Source organism: Balaenoptera musculus, chromosome 19, assembly GCF_009873245.2.
Source record: "Balaenoptera musculus isolate JJ_BM4_2016_0621 chromosome 19, mBalMus1.pri.v3, whole genome shotgun sequence".
Taxonomy (NCBI): Eukaryota; Metazoa; Chordata; class Mammalia; order Artiodactyla; family Balaenopteridae; genus Balaenoptera; species Balaenoptera musculus.
Genome location: NC_045803.1, coordinates 2782542 through 2802079, shown reverse-complemented (window position 1 = coordinate 2802079; position 19538 = coordinate 2782542). Strand labels below are relative to the sequence as shown.

The window sequence follows — 19538 nt, the reverse complement described above, 5'->3', positions numbered from 1 at the left end:
TAAGATATCCCTTATAGGTGAAACCTATCAATTCATGCAAATGATCTAATTGACAAAACAGAAACAGACTCTCAGTGGCAGACAGAAAACGTACGACGACCATACGGGAAAGGTGGGGTGAGGGATACATTTGAGGTTGGGATTGGCATATAAACACTAATATGGATCGTAGATCATCCAAAAGGACCTTGTGAATAGATCAAGGAGCTCAACTCAACACACTATAATCACCTTCTTGAAAACCAACCAGAAAAAACTAGATAGACCTCTATGTATAACAGAATCACGTTGCTGAACAGGTAAACCCAAAACACATCACTCTGCAAATCAACTCTACTACTCCCATATACAGTAAAAATTAACTTGAAAGGGAAAAAAGAAAAAAAAAAACACAGACAGACAGACTTGGGCAAGAAGGAATACTGCCGCCTTGGGGCCGTCTCCCGTAACTAAACTTTACTAGGACCGGTGCTGCTGGGCGCTTCATCCTCACAACCCGAGCTGGGAGGAAAAGCACGCCTGCCCTCAAGAAATGTGCTGAGCTAGGCTAGCTGAGAAGGAACTCACAACAGGGCAGAGGTTCAAGACGCCAAATTCAAGAGGTGACTTTGCTCACACTATGGTAAAGACAAAATTTCAAAACAGGACCTGACATGTTTCAACCTCGCTGAACAGTTAGAGGAGCTGCGTATCAGAACTATAACAAGGTATCACCTGCCACCAGTCACGAGGCCATTGTCAACTGAATCTACGAATAAGAAATGCTGGAGAGGGCGTGGAGGCAGAGGTAACCCTCCTACACTGTTGGGGGGAACGTAAAAACGGTAGAAGCCTCTATGGAGAGCACTGAGGGGGTTCCTTACAAAATAGACAATGATAATAGAATGCTCCCTAAATCCTTACACAAAAATAAACTCCAACTCAAAGAAAGACCTAAAGGTAAGGACGGGTACTATAAAACCCTTGAGGAAATGTACGCTTTTGAAAAGCTTCGTCCTAAATCACAGCAAGGTTTTTTATCAACCACGACACAAAGAAACTGAAAAATAAAACGTGCAAATGGGACCTGATTAAACCTAAAGGCATTTGCACAGCAAAGGAAACCGTAACAATAGAAAAAGACAACCTGCAGAATGGACAAAAAGACTTGCAATCGAAGCTACCCGAAGAAATTAATGTCCAAAACATACAAGTAGCTCATGCAGCTGATTAACATTTTCAAAAAAACCACTAAATAGACAAAAGTACGAAACAGTTCTTTAAAGAAGACTTACAGGGGCTTCCCAACCACTTCCCTGGAGCGTGGTTGAGAGCCTGCCTGCCAATGCAGGAGACACGGGTTCGAGCCCCTGGTCTGGGAGGATCCCGCAGTCCGCGGAGCGGATGCGCCCGTGAGCCACAATTACTTAGCCTGCGCGTCTGCAGCCTGTGCTCCCGCAACGGGAGAGGCCGCGATGGTGAGAGGCCCGAGCACCGCGATGAGAGTGGCCCCCGCTTGCCGAAATTAGGGAGGGCCCTCGCGCAGAAACGAAGACCCTACACAGCCATAAATAAATAAATAAATAAATAAATTTTTAAAAAAAACACCTAGCATATATATTTTTTAAAAAGAGCCTTTAAAAAAAAAAGAACACTTACAGAGGGCCGAAAGCACAGGAAGAGATGCTCATGATCACTAATTCTCAGAAAAAAGGCAATCAAAAGTATCCGAGGTATCACCTCACAGAGGTCAAAAGGGCCATCATCAAGATATCTACAAGCAATACATGCTGGAACGTGGGGTGTGCAAAACGGATCCCTCCTACACTCTTGGTGGGAATGTAAATCAGTACATCTGCGGCGGATAACGATGGGAAGGTTCCTGTAAAAAGTAAAACTACAAATCCCATGGCACCCAGCATCCTCTCCTGGGCAGGATATCCAGGGAAAACCAGACTTTGGACAAACACCTGCACCCCCAGCGTTCCCAGTACCACTGCGTACAACTGGCAAGACACGGAAGCCACCAAGTGTAGGAGGACAGATGAATCGCTCAAGCAGGTGACGGCACCTGTACCCAACGGAATAGAACTCAGCCATAAACCAAAGGATGAAATCATTCCATTTCCAGCCACAGGGATGGAAGGAGAGATGATCATACTTAGCTCAAGAAGTGAGACACACAAAAACAAATACCATATGATACCACTTAGAGGTGGCATCTAAATATGGATGCCAGAGGAATTAATGTGCAAACAGAGACAAGCTCACAGCTATGGAAAATGAAGTAATGCTCACCAAACGGGAAAGGTGGGGTGAGGGAGAAATGGGCATGGTTGCCATTAATGTATACAGGCTAATATGAAAACACAGGTATTCCAGAAGGACCCCCGGAGAGGACAAGGAACTCTACTCACACTCTAATAACGACATGGGAAAAGAACCCAAAGAGGAACATATATACATCTATGTATAACTGAATCACCTGCTGTACACTGAAAATAAACAACAAAAACGCCCACACCCAACGAAATCACCTATACACCATTACAAAATAACACATTACAATTAAAAAAAGAAAAGTGCCAACCCCATTTCCCTTAGCCCTCGGGGACCTGGGCTGGGGTCTCATCCATGGACGCGGAGCAGGCTTGGGGCCCAAAGCTGGACTGTCGCGGCGCTGAGCGAGCTGGGGACGATGTGACAGCAAAGGACCCCCTTAGACCTGGACTGCCTGATCCCCTCTGCATCCCACAATCTCCAGACCCAGGGGGGCTCCCCTACAGCTACACCACGCCTCGGGCACCAGAAACGATGCTGTGCGTTCTGGGCGGGAAGGAGAGCTTTCAAAAGTCCCCGGGGGTCCACGTCTCCTGGGGTGGGGTTCCCTCCTCCAGCCTCCTTCCGTGGAGTCGCCCCACCTATGGACCACAGCTCCGTCATCAGAGCGGTTTCCCAGGCACTGGGATTTGTCTGGGGGTTGAAGGGTAAGGGACAGGAAGCAATGAGACACAAGCGCTTCAGTGTTTCTTCTGGCACATTCCACTCAAACTGAGGACCCAGGAACAGGACTTTCCTTCAGGCTCGGCTTCCCCGAGTAACCAGATTTGGGCATGAAGAAATGCTGCCGCCTTGTGGCCGTTTCCTGTAACAACAACGTGGAAAACGCTGCGGACGGGGACCCTCAATAATCGCAAGGCCTGTGGGGCTGTGAGATAAATAACACGTGCCCTCCAGAAAAAACCCGGGGCTAGTTCATCGAAATACAATGCAAACAGGGCAGCCGATTCAGAAGCCAATTTGAAGCTGTCATTTTACTCCACACTGTAGAAAAAAAAAGCACGGGAAAGATGCTCAGCATCACTCATTATAGAGAAATGGAGAGTAAAACTACAATCAGGTATCACCTCACACCCTCAGACTGCCATCGCCAAAAAATCTACAAGGAATAAAGGCGCAGAGCACGTGAGCAAAAGGCAATCGTCCTACCACTCTTGCAGGGAATGTCAACTGTGGAAGTCACTGTGGAGATCTGTATGCGACCTTCCTGTAACATAGCTACACAGAGAACCAATATGGGATCCGGCAATCCCTCTCCTGGCCTTGCATCCCGATATGATCATAATTCGGAACGACACGTGCCACCTGTATTTTCATGGCAGCACGATTAGGACAAGTCCGGATACAGAATCCACCCAAATGTGCATCAAAAGAAAAATGAACATTATGGGGTACATACATACAAGAAATAGTACTCAGCAAAAAGAAGAGTGAACACATACCATCTGCAGCAACAAGGATAGAGTAACAGATTATCATACTAGGTGAATGAGGTCAGAGAAAGACAAACAGCATAAGATATCCCTTATAGGTGAAACCTATCAATTCATACAAATGATCTCACTGACAAAACATAAACAGACTCTCAGAGTAGACAAGAAATTTACGATGACCATACAGGAAAGGTGGGGTGAGGGATACATTTGGAGGTTGGGATTGGCAGGATATAAACACTAATATGGATCGTAGATCATCAAAAAGGACCTTGTGAATAGCTCAAGGAGCTCTACTCAACACACTATAATCACCTTTGGAAAAACAACCGAAAAAGACTAGATAGACCTCTATGTATAACGGAATCACGTTGCTGAACTGGTAAACCCAAAACACGTCACTGCAAATCAACTCTACTCCTATATAAAATAAAAATTAACTGGAAACAGAAAAAAAAAAAAAGACAAGCCTTGGGCAAAAATAAATGCTGCCGCCTTGTGCCTTTTCCTGTAACTACAACGTGGAAAACGCTGCGGACGGGCCCTCAATAATCGCAAGACCTGTGGGGCTGTGAATAATAACACCTGCCCTCCAGAAAACCCGGGGCTACTTCATCGAAATACAATGCAAAACAGGGCAGCCGATCAAGAAGCCAATTTTGAAGCTGTCAATTTACTCACACTGTAGAAAAAAAAAAAGCACGTGGAAAGATGCTCAGCATCACTCGTTATTAGAGAAATGGAGAGTAAAACTACAATCAGTATCACCTCACACCACTCAGACTGGCCATCGCCAAAAATATCTACAAAGAATAAAGGCTGCAGAGCACGTGGGCAAAAGCAAATCGTCCTACACTCTTGCAGGGAATGTCAACTGTGGAAGTCACTGTGGAGATCTGTATGGACCTTCCTGTAACATAGCTACACAGAGAACCAATATGTGATCCGGCAGTCCCTCTCTGCCCTTGAATCCCGATATGATCATAATTCAGAACGACACGTGCCACCCGTATTTTCATGGCAGCACAATTAGGGCAAGTCCGGATACAGAATCCACCCAAAATGGGCATCAAAAGAAAGATGAACATTATGGGGTACACACATACAGTGAATTAGTACTCAGCCAACAAGAAGAATGAAAACATACCATCTGCAGAAACAAGGAGGGACTAACAGATTATCCTACTAGGTGAATGAGGTCAGAGAGAGAAAGACAAATATCATAAGATATCCCTTATAAGTGAAACCTATCAATTCATGCAAATGATCTAATTGACTAAACAGAAACAGACTCTCAGAGGTAGACAAGAACTTACGATGACCATGCAGGAAAGGTGGGGTGAGGGATACATTTGGAGGTTGGGATTGGCAGGATATAAACACTAATATGGATCGTAGATCATCCAAAAGGACCTTGTGAATAGCTCAAGGAGCTCAACTCACACACTACAATCACCTTCTGGAAAAACAACCCGAAAAGACTAGATAGACCTCTATGTATAACAGAATCACGTTGCTAAACAGGTAAACCCAAAACACGTCACTGCAAATCAGCTCTACTCCCATATAAAATAAAAATTAACTTGAAACGGAAAAAGAAAAAAAAAAAAAGACAGACAGACAGACTTGGGCAAAAACAAGTGCTGCCACCTTGTGGACTTTTCCTGTAAGGACAATGTGGAAAACGCTGCTGACGGGCCCTGATAATCGCAAGGCCTGTGGGGCTGTGAATAAATAACACCTGCACTCGAGAAAAACCCGGGGCTAGTTCATCAAAAAAGAATGCAAAACAAGGCAGCCGTTCAAGAAGCCAATTTGAAGCTGTCAATTTTACACTGTAGGATAAAAAAGCACATGGAAAGATGCTCAGCATCACTCATTATTAGAGAAATGCAGAGTAAATCTACAATCAGATATCACCTCACAGAGGGCAAAAGGGCCATCATCAGATATCTACAAGCAATAAATGCTGCACAAGGTGTGTGGAAAATGGAACCCTCCTACACTCTTGGTGGGAATGTAAATCGGTACAACCCACTGCGGATAAAGATGGGAAGGTTCCTGTAAAAACTAACAATACAAATCCCATGGCACCCAGCAATCCCTCTCCTGGCGGATATCCAGGGAAAACCAGACTTTGGACAGACACCTGCACCCCAGCGTTCCCAGCACCACTGCGTACAACGGGCAAGACCACGGAAGCCACCAAAGTGTAGGAGGACAGATGAATCGCTCAAGCAGGTGCGGCACCTGTAACCCAACGGAACAGAACTCAGCCATAAACAAAGGATGAAATCATTCCATTTCCAGCCACAGAGGTGGAAGGAAAGATGATCATACTTAGTCAAGAAGTGAGACACACAAAAACAAGTACCATATGATACCACTTAGAGGTGGCATCTAAATATGGATCCAGAGGAATTAATGTGCAAAACAGAGACAGCCTCACAGCTATGGAAAATGAAGTAATGCTCACCAAATGGGAGGGGTGGGGGTGAGGGAGAAATGGGCAGGTTGCCATTAATGTATACAGGCTAATATTAAAAACACAGGTAATCCAGAAGGACCCACCAGACAGGACAAGGAACTCTACTCCACACTTTAATAAACTACATGGGAAAAGAACCCAAAGAGGAACATATATACATCTATGTATAACAGAATCACCTGCTGTACACTGAAAAAAAAATAAACAACGCCCGCACCCAACTAAATCACCTATACACCAATACAAAATACACATTACAATTAAAAAAAGAAAAGTGCCAACCCCATTTCCCTTGGCCTCGGGGACCTGGGCTGGGGTCTCATCCATGGACGTGGAGCAGGCTTGGGGCCCAAAGCTGGACTGTCGCGGTGCTGAGCGAGCTGGGGACGATGTGACAGCAAAGGACCCCCTTAGACCTGGACTGCCTGGTCCGCTCTGCATCCACAATCTCCAGATCCAGGGGGGCTCCCCTACAGCTACACCAAGCCTCGGGCACCAAAAACGATGCTGCATTCTGGGCGGGAATGAGAGCTTTCAAAAGTCCCCAGGGGTCCACGTCTCCTGGGATGGGGTTCTCTCCTCCAGCCTCATTCCATGGAGTCACCCCACCTATGGACCACAGCTCCGTCATCAGAGCGGTTTCCCAGGCACTGGGATTTGTCTGCGGGTTGAAGGGCGAGGGGAGAGGAAGCAATGAGACACAAGCCCTTCGGTGTTTCTTCTGGCACATTCCACTCAAACTGAGGACCCAGGAACAGGACTTTCCTTCAGGCTCGGCTTCCCCGAGTAACCAGAGTTGGGCATGAAGAAATGCTGCCGCCTTGCGGCCGATTCCTGTAACAACAACGTGGAAAACGCTGCTGTTGGGCCCTGAATAATCTAAAGGCCTGTGGGGCTGTGAATAAATAACACCTGCCCTCCAGAAAAACCCGGGGCTACTTCATCGAAAAACAATGCAAAACAGGGCAGCTGTTCAAAAAGCCAATTTGAAGCTGTTCAATTTTACTCACACTGTAGAAAAAAAAAGCACATGGAAAGATGCTCAGCATCACTCGTTATTAGAGAAATGCAGAGTAAAACTACAATCAGGTATCATCTCACACCCTCAGACTGGCCATCGCCAAAATATCTACAAAGAATAAAGGCTGCAGAGCACGTGGGCAAAAGCAAATCGTCCTACACTCTTGGCAGGGAATGTCAACTCTGCAAGACACGGTGGAGATCTGTATGGACCTTCCTGTAACATAGCTACACAGAGAACCAATATGTGATCCGGCAATCCCTCTCCTGCCCTTGCATCCCGATATGATCATAATTCAGAACGACACGTGCCACCCGTATTTTCATGGCAGCACACTTAGGGCAAGTCCGGATACAGAATCCACCCAAAATGGGCATCAAAAGAAAAATGAACATTCTGGGGTACACACATACAATGAATTACTACTCAGCCAACAAGAAGAATGAAAACATACCATCTGCAGCAACAAGGAGGGACTAAAAGATTATCCTACTAGGTGAATGAGGTCAGAGAGAGAAAGACAAATAGCATAAGATATCCCTTATAGGTGAAACCTATCAATTCATGCAAATGATCTAATTGACAAAACAGAAACAGACTCTCAGTGGCAGACAAGAAACGTACGATGACCATACGGGAAAGGTGGGGTGAGGGATACATTTAGAGGTTGGGATTGGCATATAAACACTAATATGGATCATAGATCATCCAAAAGGACCTTGTGAATAGCTCAAGGAGCTCAACTCAACACACTATAATCACCTTCTGGAAAACCAACCAGAAAAAACTAGACAGACCTCTATGTATAACAGAATCACGTTGCTGAACAGGTAAACCCAAAAGCCGTCACTGCAAATCAACTCTACTCCCATATACAGTAAAAATTAACTTGAAAGGGAAAAAAGAAAAAAAAACACAAACAGACAGACTTGGGCAAGAAGGAATACTGCCGCCTTGGGGCCGATTCCCGTAACTAACCTTTACTAGGACCGGTGCTGCTGGGCGCTTCATCCTCACAACCGAGCTGGGAGGAAAAGCACGCCTGCCCTCAAAAAATGTGCTGAGCTAGGCGAGTGAGAAGGAACTCACAACAGGGCAGAGGTTCAAGACGCCAAATTCAAGAGGTGACTTTGCTCACACTATGGTAAAAACAAAATTTCAAAACAGGACCTGACATGTTTCAACCTCGCTGAACATTAGAGAGCTGCGTATCAGAACTATAAAAAGGTATCACCTGCCACCAGTCACGTGGCCATTGTCAACTGAATCTACGAATAAGAAATGCTGGAGAGGGCGTGGAGGAGAGGTAACCCTCCTACACTGTTGGGGGGAACGTAAAACGGTAGACGCCTCTATGGAGAGCACTGAGGGGGTTCCTTACAAAATAGACAATGATAATAGAATGCTCCCTAAATCCTTACACAAAATAAACTCCAACTCGAAGACAGACCTAAAGGTAAGGACGGGTACTATAAAACCCTTGAGGAAAATGTACGCTTTTGAAAAGCTTCGACATAAATCCCAGCAAGGTTTTTTTAGAACCACGACGCAAAGAAATGAAAAATAAAAATGTGCAAATGGGACCTGATTAAACCTAAAGGCATTTGCACAGCAAAGGAAACCGTAACAACACAAAAAGACAACCTGCAGAATGGACAAAAAGACTTGCAATCGAAGCTACCCGAAGAAATTAATGTCTAAGACATATAAGTAGCTCATGCAGCTGATTAACATTTTCAAAAAAACCACTAAATAGGCAAAAGTACGAAACAGTTCTTTAAAGAAGACTTACAGGGGCTTCCCAACCACTTCCCTGGCACAGTGGCTGAGACTCTGCCTGCCAATGCAGGAGACACGGGTTCGAGCCCTGGTCTGGGAAGATCCCACATGCCGCGGAGCGGAGGCGCCCGTGAGCCACAATTACTGAGCCTGCGCGTCTGGAGCCTGTGCTCCGCAACGGGAGAGGCCGTGACAGTGAGAGGCCCGCGCACCGCGATGAGGAGTGGCCCCCACTTGCCGAAATTAGGGAGGGCCCTCGCGCAGAAACGAAGACCCAACATGGCCATAAATAAATAAATAAATAAATAAATATTTAAAAGAATAACTAGCATATATATTTTTTAAAAAAAAGAGCCTTTAAAAAAAAAAGAACACTTACAGAGGGCCGAAAAGCACAGGAAGAGATGCTCATGATCACTAATTCTCAGAAAATGGCAAATCAAAAGTACCACGAGGTGGGGCTTCCCTGGTGGCGCAGTGGTTGAGAATCTGCCTGCCAATGCAGGAGACATGGGTTCGAGCCCTGGTCTGGGAAGATCCCACATGCCGCGGAGCAACTAGGCCCGTGAGCCACAACTACTGAGCCTGCGCGTCTGGAGCCTGTGCTCCGCAACAAGAGAGGCCGCAATAATGAAAGGCCCGCGCACCGCGATGAAGAGTGGCCCCCACTTGCCGCAACTAGAGAAAGCCCTCGCACAGAAACGAAGACCCAACACAGCCATAAATAAATAAATAAATAAATAAAAATTGTATAACTTAAAAAAAATACCACGAGGTATCACCTCACAGAGGTCAAAAGGGCCATCATCAAGATATCTACAAGCAATACATGCTGGACGTGGGGTGTGCAAAACGGATCCCTCCTACACTCTTGGTGGGAATGTAAATCGGTACATCCACTGCAGATAACGATGGGAAGGTTCCTGTAAAATGTAAAAATACAAATCCCATGGCACCCAGCAATCCCTCTCCTGGGCGGATATCCAGGGAAAACCAGACTTTGGACAGACACCTGCACCCCAGCGTTCCCAGCACCACTGCGTACAACGGGCAAGACACGGAAGCCACCAAAGTGTAGGAGGACAGATGAATCACTCAAGCAGGTGCGGCACCTGTACCCAACGGAATAGAACTCAGCCATAACCAAAGGATGAAATCATTCCATTTCCAGCCACAGGGATGGAAGGAGAGATGATCATACTTAGTCAAGAAGTGAGACACACAAAAACAAATACCATATGATACCACTTAGAGGTGGCATCTAAATATGGATCCAGAGGAATTAATGTGCAAAACAGAGACAGCCTCACAGCTATGGAAAATGAAGTAATGCTCACCAAACGGGAAAGGTGGGGTGAGGGAGAAATGGGCTGGTTGCCATTAATGTATACAGGCTAATATTAAAAACACAGGTATTCCAGAAGGACCCTCCGGAGAGGACAAGGAACTCTACTCAACACTCTAATAAAGAACATGGGAAAAGAACCCAAAGAGGAACATATATACATCTATGTATAACACAATCACCTGCTGTACACTGAAAAAAAATAAACAACGCCCACACCCAACTAAATCACCTATACACCAATACAAAATACACATTACAATTAAAAAAACAAAAGTGCCAACCCCATTTCCCTTAGCCCTCGGGGACCTGGGCTGGGGTCTCATCCATGGACGCGGAGCAGGCTTGGGGCCCAAAGCTGGACTGTCGCGGCGCTGAGCGAGCTGGGGACGATGTGACAGCAAAGGACCCCCTTAGACCTGGACTGCCTGATCCCCTCTGCATCCCACAATCTCCAGACCCAGGGGGGCTCCCCTACAGCTACACCACGCCTCGGGCACCAGAAACGATGCTGCGTTCTGGGTGGGAAGGAGAGCTTTCAAAAGTCCCCGGGGGTCCACGTCTCCTGGGGTGGGGTTCCCTCCTCCAGCCTCCTTCCGTGGAGTCGCCCCACCTATGGACCACAGCTCCGTCATCAGAGCGGTTTCCCAGGCACTGGGATTTGTCTGGGGGTTGAAGGGTAAGGGACAGGAAGCAATGAGACACAAGCCCTTCAGTGTTTCTTCTGGCACATTCCACTCAAACTGAGGACCCAGGAACAGGACTTTCCTTCAGGCTCGGCTTCCCCGAGTAACCAGAGTTGGGCATGAAGAAATGCTGCCGCCTTGTGGCCGTTTCCTGTAACAACAACGTGGAAAACGCTGCGGACGGACCCTCAATAATCGCAAGGCCTGTGGGGCTGTGAATAAATAACACGTGCCCTCCAGAAAAACCCGGGGCTAGTTCATCGAAATACAATGCAAAACAGGGCAGCCGATCAAGAAGCCAATTTGAAGCTGTCATTTTACTCACACTGTAGAAAAAAAAGCACGTGGAAAGATGCTCAGCATCACTCATTATTAGAGAAATGGAGAGTAAAACTACAATCAGGTATCACCTCACACCCTCAGACTGCCCATCGCCAAAAAAATCTACAAGGAATAAAGGCTGCAGAGCACGTGAGCAAAAGCAAATCGTCCTACACTCTTGCAGGGAATGTCAACTGTGGAAGTCACTGTGGAGATCTGTATGGACCTTCCTGTAACATAGCTACACAGAGAACCAATATGGGATCCGGCAATCCCTCTCCTGGCCTTGCATCCCGATATGATCATAATTCGGAACGACACGTGCCACCTGTATTTTCATGGCAGCACGATTAAGACAAGTCCGGATACAGAATCCACCCAAATGTGCATCAAAAGAAAAATGAACATTATGGGGTACATACATACAAAGAAATAGTACTCAGCCAAAAAGAAGAGTGAACACATACCATCTGCAGCAACAAGGATAGAGTAACAGATTATCATACTAGGTGAATGAGGTCAGAGAAAGACAAACAGCATAAGATATCCCTTATAGGTGAAACCTATCAATTCATACAAATGATCTCACTGACAAAACATAAACAGACTCTCAGAGGTAGACAAGAAATTTACGATGACCATACAGGAAAGGTGGGGTGAGGGATACATTTGGAGGTTGGGATTGGCAGGATATAAACACTAATATGGATCGTAGATCATCAAAAAGGACCTTGTGAATAGCTCAAGGAGCTCTACTCAACACACTATAATCACCTTTGGGAAAAACAACCCGAAAAAGACTAGATAGACCTCTATGTATAACGGAATCACGTTGCTGAACTGGTAAACCCAAAACACGTCACTGCAAATCAACTCTACTCCTATATAAAATAAAAATTAACTGGAAACAGAAAAAAAAAAAAAGACAGCCTTGGGCAAAAATAAATGCTGCCGCCTTGTGGCCTTTTCCTGTAACTACAACGTGGAAAACGCTGCGGACGGGCCCTCAATAATCGCAAGACCTGTGGGGCTGTGAATAAATAACACCTGCCCTCCAGAAAAACCCGGGGCTACTTCATCGAAATACAATGCAAAACAGGGCAGCCGATCAAGAAGCCAATTTGAAGCTGTCAATTTTACTCACACTGTAGAAAAAAAAAAGCACGTGGAAAGATGCTCAGCATCACTCGTTATTAGAGAAATGGAGAGTAAAACTACAATCAGGTATCACCTCACACCACTCAGACTGGCCATCGCCAAAAATATCTACAAAGAATAAAGGCTGCAGAGCACGTGGGCAAAAGCAAATCGTCCTACACTCTTGCAGGGAATGTCAACTGTGGAAGTCACTGTGGAGATCTGTATGGACCTTCCTGTAACATAGCTACACAGAGAACCAATATGTGATCCGGCAGTCCCTCTCTGCCCTTGAATCCCGATATGATCATAATTCAGAACGACACGTGCCACCCGTATTTTCATGGCAGCACAATTAGGGCAAGTCCGGATACAGAATCCACCCAAAATGGGCATCAAAAGAAAGATGAACATTATGGGGTACACACATACAGTGAATTAGTACTCAGCCAACAAGAAGAATGAAAACATACCATCTGCAGAAACAAGGAGGGACTAACAGATTATCCTACTAGGTGAATGAGGTCAGAGAGAGAAAGACAAATATCATAAGATATCCCTTATAAGTGAAACCTATCAATTCATGCAAATGATCTAATTGACTAAACAGAAACAGACTCTCAGAGGTAGACAAGAAACTTACGATGACCATGCAGGAAAGGTGGGGTGAGGGATACATTTGGAGGTTGGGATTGGCAGGATATAAACACTAATATGGATCGTAGATCATCCAAAAGGACCTTGTGAATAGCTCAAGGAGCTCAACTCAACACACTACAATCACCTTCTGGAAAAACAACCCGAAAAAGACTAGATAGACCTCTATGTATAACAGAATCACGTTGCTAAACAGGTAAACCCAAAACACGTCACTGCAAATCAGCTCTACTCCCATATAAAATAAAAATTAACTTGAAACGGAAAAAAGAAAAAAAAAAAAAAAAGACAGACAGACAGACTTGGGCAAAAACAAGTGCTGCCACCTTGTGGACTTTTCCTGTAAGGACAATGTGGAAAACGCTGCTGACGGGCCCTGAATAATCGCAAGGCCTGTGGGGCTGTGAATAAATAACACCTGCACTCGAGAAAAACCCGGGGCTAGTTCATCAAAAAAGAATGCAAAACAAGGCAGCCGTTCAAGAAGCCAATTTGAAGCTGTCAATTTTACACTGTAGGATAAAAAAGCACATGGAAAGATGCTCAGCATCACTCATTATTAGAGAAATGCAGAGTAAATCTACAATCAGATATCACCTCACAGAGGGCAAAAGGGCCATCATCAAGATATCTACAAGCAATAAATGCTGCACAAGGTGTGTGGAAAATGGAACCCTCCTACACTCTTGGTGGGAATGTAAATCGGTACACCCACTGCGGATAAAGATGGGAAGGTTCCTGTAAAAACTAACAATACAAATCCCATGGCACCCAGCAATCCCTCTCCTGGGCGGATATCCAGGGAAAACCAGACTTTGGACAGACACCTGCACCCCAGCGTTCCCAGCACCACTGCGTACAACGGGCAAGACACGGAAGCCACCAAAGTGTAGGAGGACAGATGAATCGCTCAAGCAGGTGCGGCACCTGTACCCAACGGAACAGAACTCAGCCATAAACAAAGGATGAAATCATTCCATTTCCAGCCACAGAGGTGGAAGGAAAGATGATCATACTTAGTCAAGAAGTGAGACACACAAAAACAAGTACCATATGATACCACTTAGAGGTGGCATCTAAATATGGATCCAGAGGAATTAATGTGCAAAACAGAGACAGCCTCACAGCTATGGAAAATGAAGTAATGCTCACCAAATGGGAGGGGTGGGGTGAGGGAGAAATGGGCAGGTTGCCATTAATGTATACAGGCTAATATTAAAAACACAGGTAATCCAGAAGGACCCACCAGACAGGACAAGGAACTCTACTCCACACTTTAATAAACTACATGGGAAAAGAACCCAAAGAGGAACATATATACATCTATGTATAACAGAATCACCTGCTGTACACTGAAAAAAAAATAAACAACGCCCGCACCCAACTAAATCACCTATACACCAATACAAAATACACATTACAATTAAAAAAAGAAAAGTGCCAACCCCATTTCCCTTGGCCCTCGGGGACCTGGGCTGGGGTCTCATCCATGGACGTGGAGCAGGCTTGGGGCCCAAAGCTGGACTGTCGCGGTGCTGAGCGAGCTGGGGACGATGTGACAGCAAAGGACCCCCTTAGACCTGGACTGCCTGGTCCGCTCTGCATCCCACAATCTCCAGATCCAGGGGGGCTCCCCTACAGCTACACCAAGCCTCGGGCACCAAAAACGATGCTGCATTCTGGGCGGGAATGAGAGCTTTCAAAAGTCCCCAGGGGTCCACGTCTCCTGGGATGGGGTTCTCTCCTCCAGCCTCATTCCATGGAGTCACCCCACCTATGGACCACAGCTCCGTCATCAGAGCGGTTTCCCAGGCACTGGGATTTGTCTGCGGGTTGAAGGGCGAGGGAGAGGAAGCAATGAGACACAAGCCCTTCGGTGTTTCTTCTGGCACATTCCACTCAAACTGAGGACCCAGGAACAGGACTTTCCTTCAGGCTCGGCTTCCCCGAGTAACCAGAGTTGGGCATGAAGAAATGCTGCCGCCTTGCGGCCGATTCCTGTAACAACAACGTGGAAAACGCTGCTGTTGGGCCCTGAATAATCTAAAGGCCTGTGGGGCTGTGAATAAATAACACCTGCCCTCCAGAAAAACCCGGGGCTACTTCATCGAAAAACAATGCAAAACAGGACAGCAATTCAAGAAGCCAATTTGAAGGTGTTGATTTCACTCACAGTGTAGAGCAAAAAAGCACATGGAAAGATGCTCAGCATCACTCGTTATTAGAGAAACGCAGAGTAAAACTACAATCAGGTATCATCTCACACCCTCAGACTGGCCATCGCCAAAAAAAACCTACAAGTAATAAAGGCTGCAGAGGACGTGTGCAAAAGGGAATCGTCCTACACTCTTGCTGGGAATGTCAAATGCTGCTGCCACTATGGAGATCTGCATGGACCTTCCTGTAACATAGCTACACAGAGAACCAATATGGGATCCGGCAATCCCTCTCCTGCCCTTGCATCCCGATATGATCATAATTCAGAACGACACGTGCCACCCGTATTTTCATGGCAGCACACTTAGGGCAAGTCCGGATACAGAATCCACCCAAAATGGGCATCAAAAGAAAGATGAACATTCTGGGGTACACACATACAATGAATTACTACTCAGCCAACAAGAAGAATGAAAACATACTATCTGCAGCAACAAGGAGGGACTAAAAGATTATCCTACTAGGTGAACGAGGTCAGAGAGAGAAAGACAAATAGCATAAGATATCCCTTATAGGTGAAACCTATCAATTCATGCAAATGATCTAATTGACAAAACAGAAACAGACTCTCAGTGGCAGACAAGAAACGTACGATGACCATACGGGAAAGGTGGGGTGAGGGATACATTTGGAGGTTGGGATTGGCAGGATATAAACACTAATATGGATCGTAGATCATCCAAAAGGACCTTGTGAATAGCTCAAGGAGCTCAACTCAACACACTATAATCACCTTCTGGAAAACCAACCAGAAAAAACTAGACAGACCTCTATGTATAACAGAATCACGTTGCTGAACAGGTAAACCCAAAAGCCGTCACTGCAAATCAACTCTACTCCCATATACAGTAAAAATTAACTTGAAAGGGAAAAAAGAAAAAAAAAAACCACAAACAGACAGACTTGGGCAAGAAGTAATACTGCCGCCTTGGGGCCGTCTCCCGTAACTAAACTTTACTAGAACCGGTGCTGCTGGGCGCTTCATCCTCACAACCCGAGCTGGGAGGAAAAGCACGCCTGCCCTCAAGAAATGTGCTGAGCTAGGTGACTGAGAAGGAACTCACAACAGGGCAGAGGTTCAAGACGCCAAATTCAAGAGGTGACTTTGCTCACACTATGGTAAAAACAAAATTTCAAAACAGGACCTGACATGTTTCAACCTCGCTGAACGTTGGAGAGCTGCGTATCAGAACTATAACAAGGTATCACCTGCCACCAGTCACGAGGCCATTGTCAACTGAATCTACGAATAAGAAATGCTGGAGAGGGCGTGGAGGAGAGGTAACCCTCCTACACTGTTGGGGGGAACGTAAAACGGTAGAAGCCTCTATGGAGAGCACTGAGGGGGGTTCCTTACAAAATAGACAATGATAATAGAAGGCTCCCTAAATCCTTACACAAAAATAAAGTCCAACTCGAAGAAAGACCTAAAGGTAAGGACGGGTACTATAAAACCCTTGAGGAAAATGTACGCTTTTGAAAAGCTTCGACCTAAATCACAGCAAGGTGTTTTTTCAACCACGACGCAAAGAAATGAAAAATAAAAACGTGCAAATGGGACCTGATTAAACCTAAAGGCATTTGCAAAGCAAAGAAAACCGTAACAACAGAAAAAGACAACCTGCAGAATGGACAAAAAGACTTGCAAGCGAAGCTACCCGAAGAAATTAATGTCCAAAACATACAAGTAGCTCATGCAGCTGATTAACATTTTCAAAAAACCACTAAATTGGAAAAAGTATGAAACAGTTCTTTAAAGAAGACTTACAGGGGCTTCCCAACCACTTCCCTGGCGCAGTGGTTGAGAGTCTGCCTGCCAATGCAGGAGACACGGGTTCGAGCCCTGGTCTGGGAAGATCCCACATGCCGCGGAGCGACTAGGCCCGTGAGCCACAATTACTGAGCCTGCGCGTCTGGAGCCTGTGCTCCACAACGGGAGAGGCCGCGACAGTGAGAGGCCCGCGCACCGCGATGAGGAGTGGCCCCCGCTTGCCGAAATTAGGGAGGGCCCTCGCGCAGAAACGAAGACCCAACACAGCCATAAATAAATAAATAAATAAATAAATAAATAATTTAAAAAAAAAACCTAGCATATATATCTAAAAGAAAGAGCCTTTTAAAAAAAAAAGAACACTTACAGAGGGCCAAAAAGCACAGGAGATGCTCATGATCACTAATTCTCAGAAAAAGGCAAATCAAAAGTACCACGAGGTATCACCTCACAGAGGTCAAAAGGGCCATCATCAAGATATCTACAAGCAATACATGCTGGACGTGGAGTGCGCAAAACGGATCCCTCCTACACTCTTGGTGGGAATGTAAATCGGTACACCCACTGCGGATAACGATGGGAAGGTTCCTGTAAAATGTAAAACTACAAATCCCATGGCACCCAGCAATCCCTCTCCTGGGCGGATATCCAGGGAAAACCAGACTTTGGACAGACACCTGCACCCCAGCGTTCACGGCACCACTGCTTACAACCGGCAAGACACGGAAGCCACCAAAGTGTAGGAGGACAGATGAATCGCTCAAGCAGGTGCGGCACCTGTACCCAACGGAACAGAACTCAGCCATAACCAAAGGATGAAATCATTCCATTTCCAGCCACAGGGATGGAAGGAGAGATGATCATACTTAGTCAAGAAGTGAGACACACAAAAACAAATACCATATGATACCACTTAGAGGTGGCATCTAAATATGGATCCAGAGGAATTAATGTGCAAAACAGAGACAGCCTCACAGCTATGGAAAATGAAGTAATGCTCACCAAACGGGAAAGGTGGGGTGAGGGAGAAATGGGCTGGTTGCCATTAATGTATACAGGCTAATATTAAAAACACAGGTATTCCAGAAGGACCCTCCGGAGAGGACAAGGAACTCTACTCAACACTCTAATAAAGAACATGGGAAAAGAACCCAAAGAGGAACATATATACATCTATGTATAACACAATCACCTGCTGTACACTGAAAAAAAATAAACAACGCCCACACCCAACTAAATCACCTATACACCAATACAAAATACACACTACAATTAAAAAAACAAAAGTGCCAACCCCATTTCCCTTAGCCCTCGGGGACCTGGGCTGGGGTCTCATCCATGGACGCGGAGCAGGCTTGGGGCCCAAAGCTGGACTGTCGCGGCGCTGAGCGAGCTGGGGACGATGTGACAGCAAAGGACCCCCTTAGACCTGGACTGCCTGATCCCCTCTGCATCCCACAATCTCCAGACCCAGGGGGGCTCCCCTACAGCTACACCACGCCTCGGGCACCAGAAACGATGCTGCGTTCTGGGCGGGAAGGAGAGCTTTCAAAAGTCCCCGGGGGTCCACGTCTCCTGGGGTGGGGTTCCCTCCTCCAGCCTCCTTCCGTGGAGTCGCCCCACCTATGGACCACAGCTCCGTCATCAGAGCGGTTTCCCAGGCACTGGGATTTGTCTGGGGGTTGAAGGGTAAGGGACAGGAAGCAATGAGACACAAGCCCTTCGGTGTTTCTTCTGGCACATTCCACTCAAACTGAGGACCCAGGAACAGGACTTTCCTTCGGGCTCGGCTTCCCCGAGTAACCAGAGTTGGGCATGAAGAAATGCTGCCGCCTTGTGGCCGTTTCCTGTAACAACAACGTGGAAAACGCTGCGGACGGACCCTCAATAATCGCAAGGCCTGTGGGGCTGTGAATAAATAACACGTGCCCTCCAGAAAAACCCGGGGCTAGTTCATCGAAATACAATGCAAAACAGGGCAGCCGATCAAGAAGCCAATTTGAAGCTGTCATTTTACTCACACTGTAGAAAAAAAAAGCACGTGGAAAGATGCTCAGCATCACTCATTATTAGAGAAATGGAGAGTAAAACTACAATCAGGTATCACCTCACACCCTCAGACTGCCCATCGCCAAAAAAATCTACAAGGAATAAAGGCTGCAGAGCACGTGAGCAAAAGCAAATCGTCCTACACTCTTGCAGGGAATGTCAACTGTGGAAGTCACTGTGGAGATCTGTATGGACCTTCCTGTAACATAGCTACACAGAGAACCAATATGGGATCCGGCAATCCCTCTCCTGGCCTTGCATCCCGATATGATCATAATTCGGAACGACACGTGCCACCTGTATTTTCATGGCAGC

At 46.1% G+C, this 19538-nt stretch overlaps 1 protein-coding gene across 1 annotated transcript in view; it reads left to right on the top strand.

The window, feature by feature from the left end:
• NLRP8 (NLR family pyrin domain containing 8) overlaps nucleotides 1-19538 on the top strand; it is a 114606-nt gene that overhangs the window by 4984 nt on the left and 90084 nt on the right. The gene's annotated exons all lie outside the window — the stretch shown is intronic.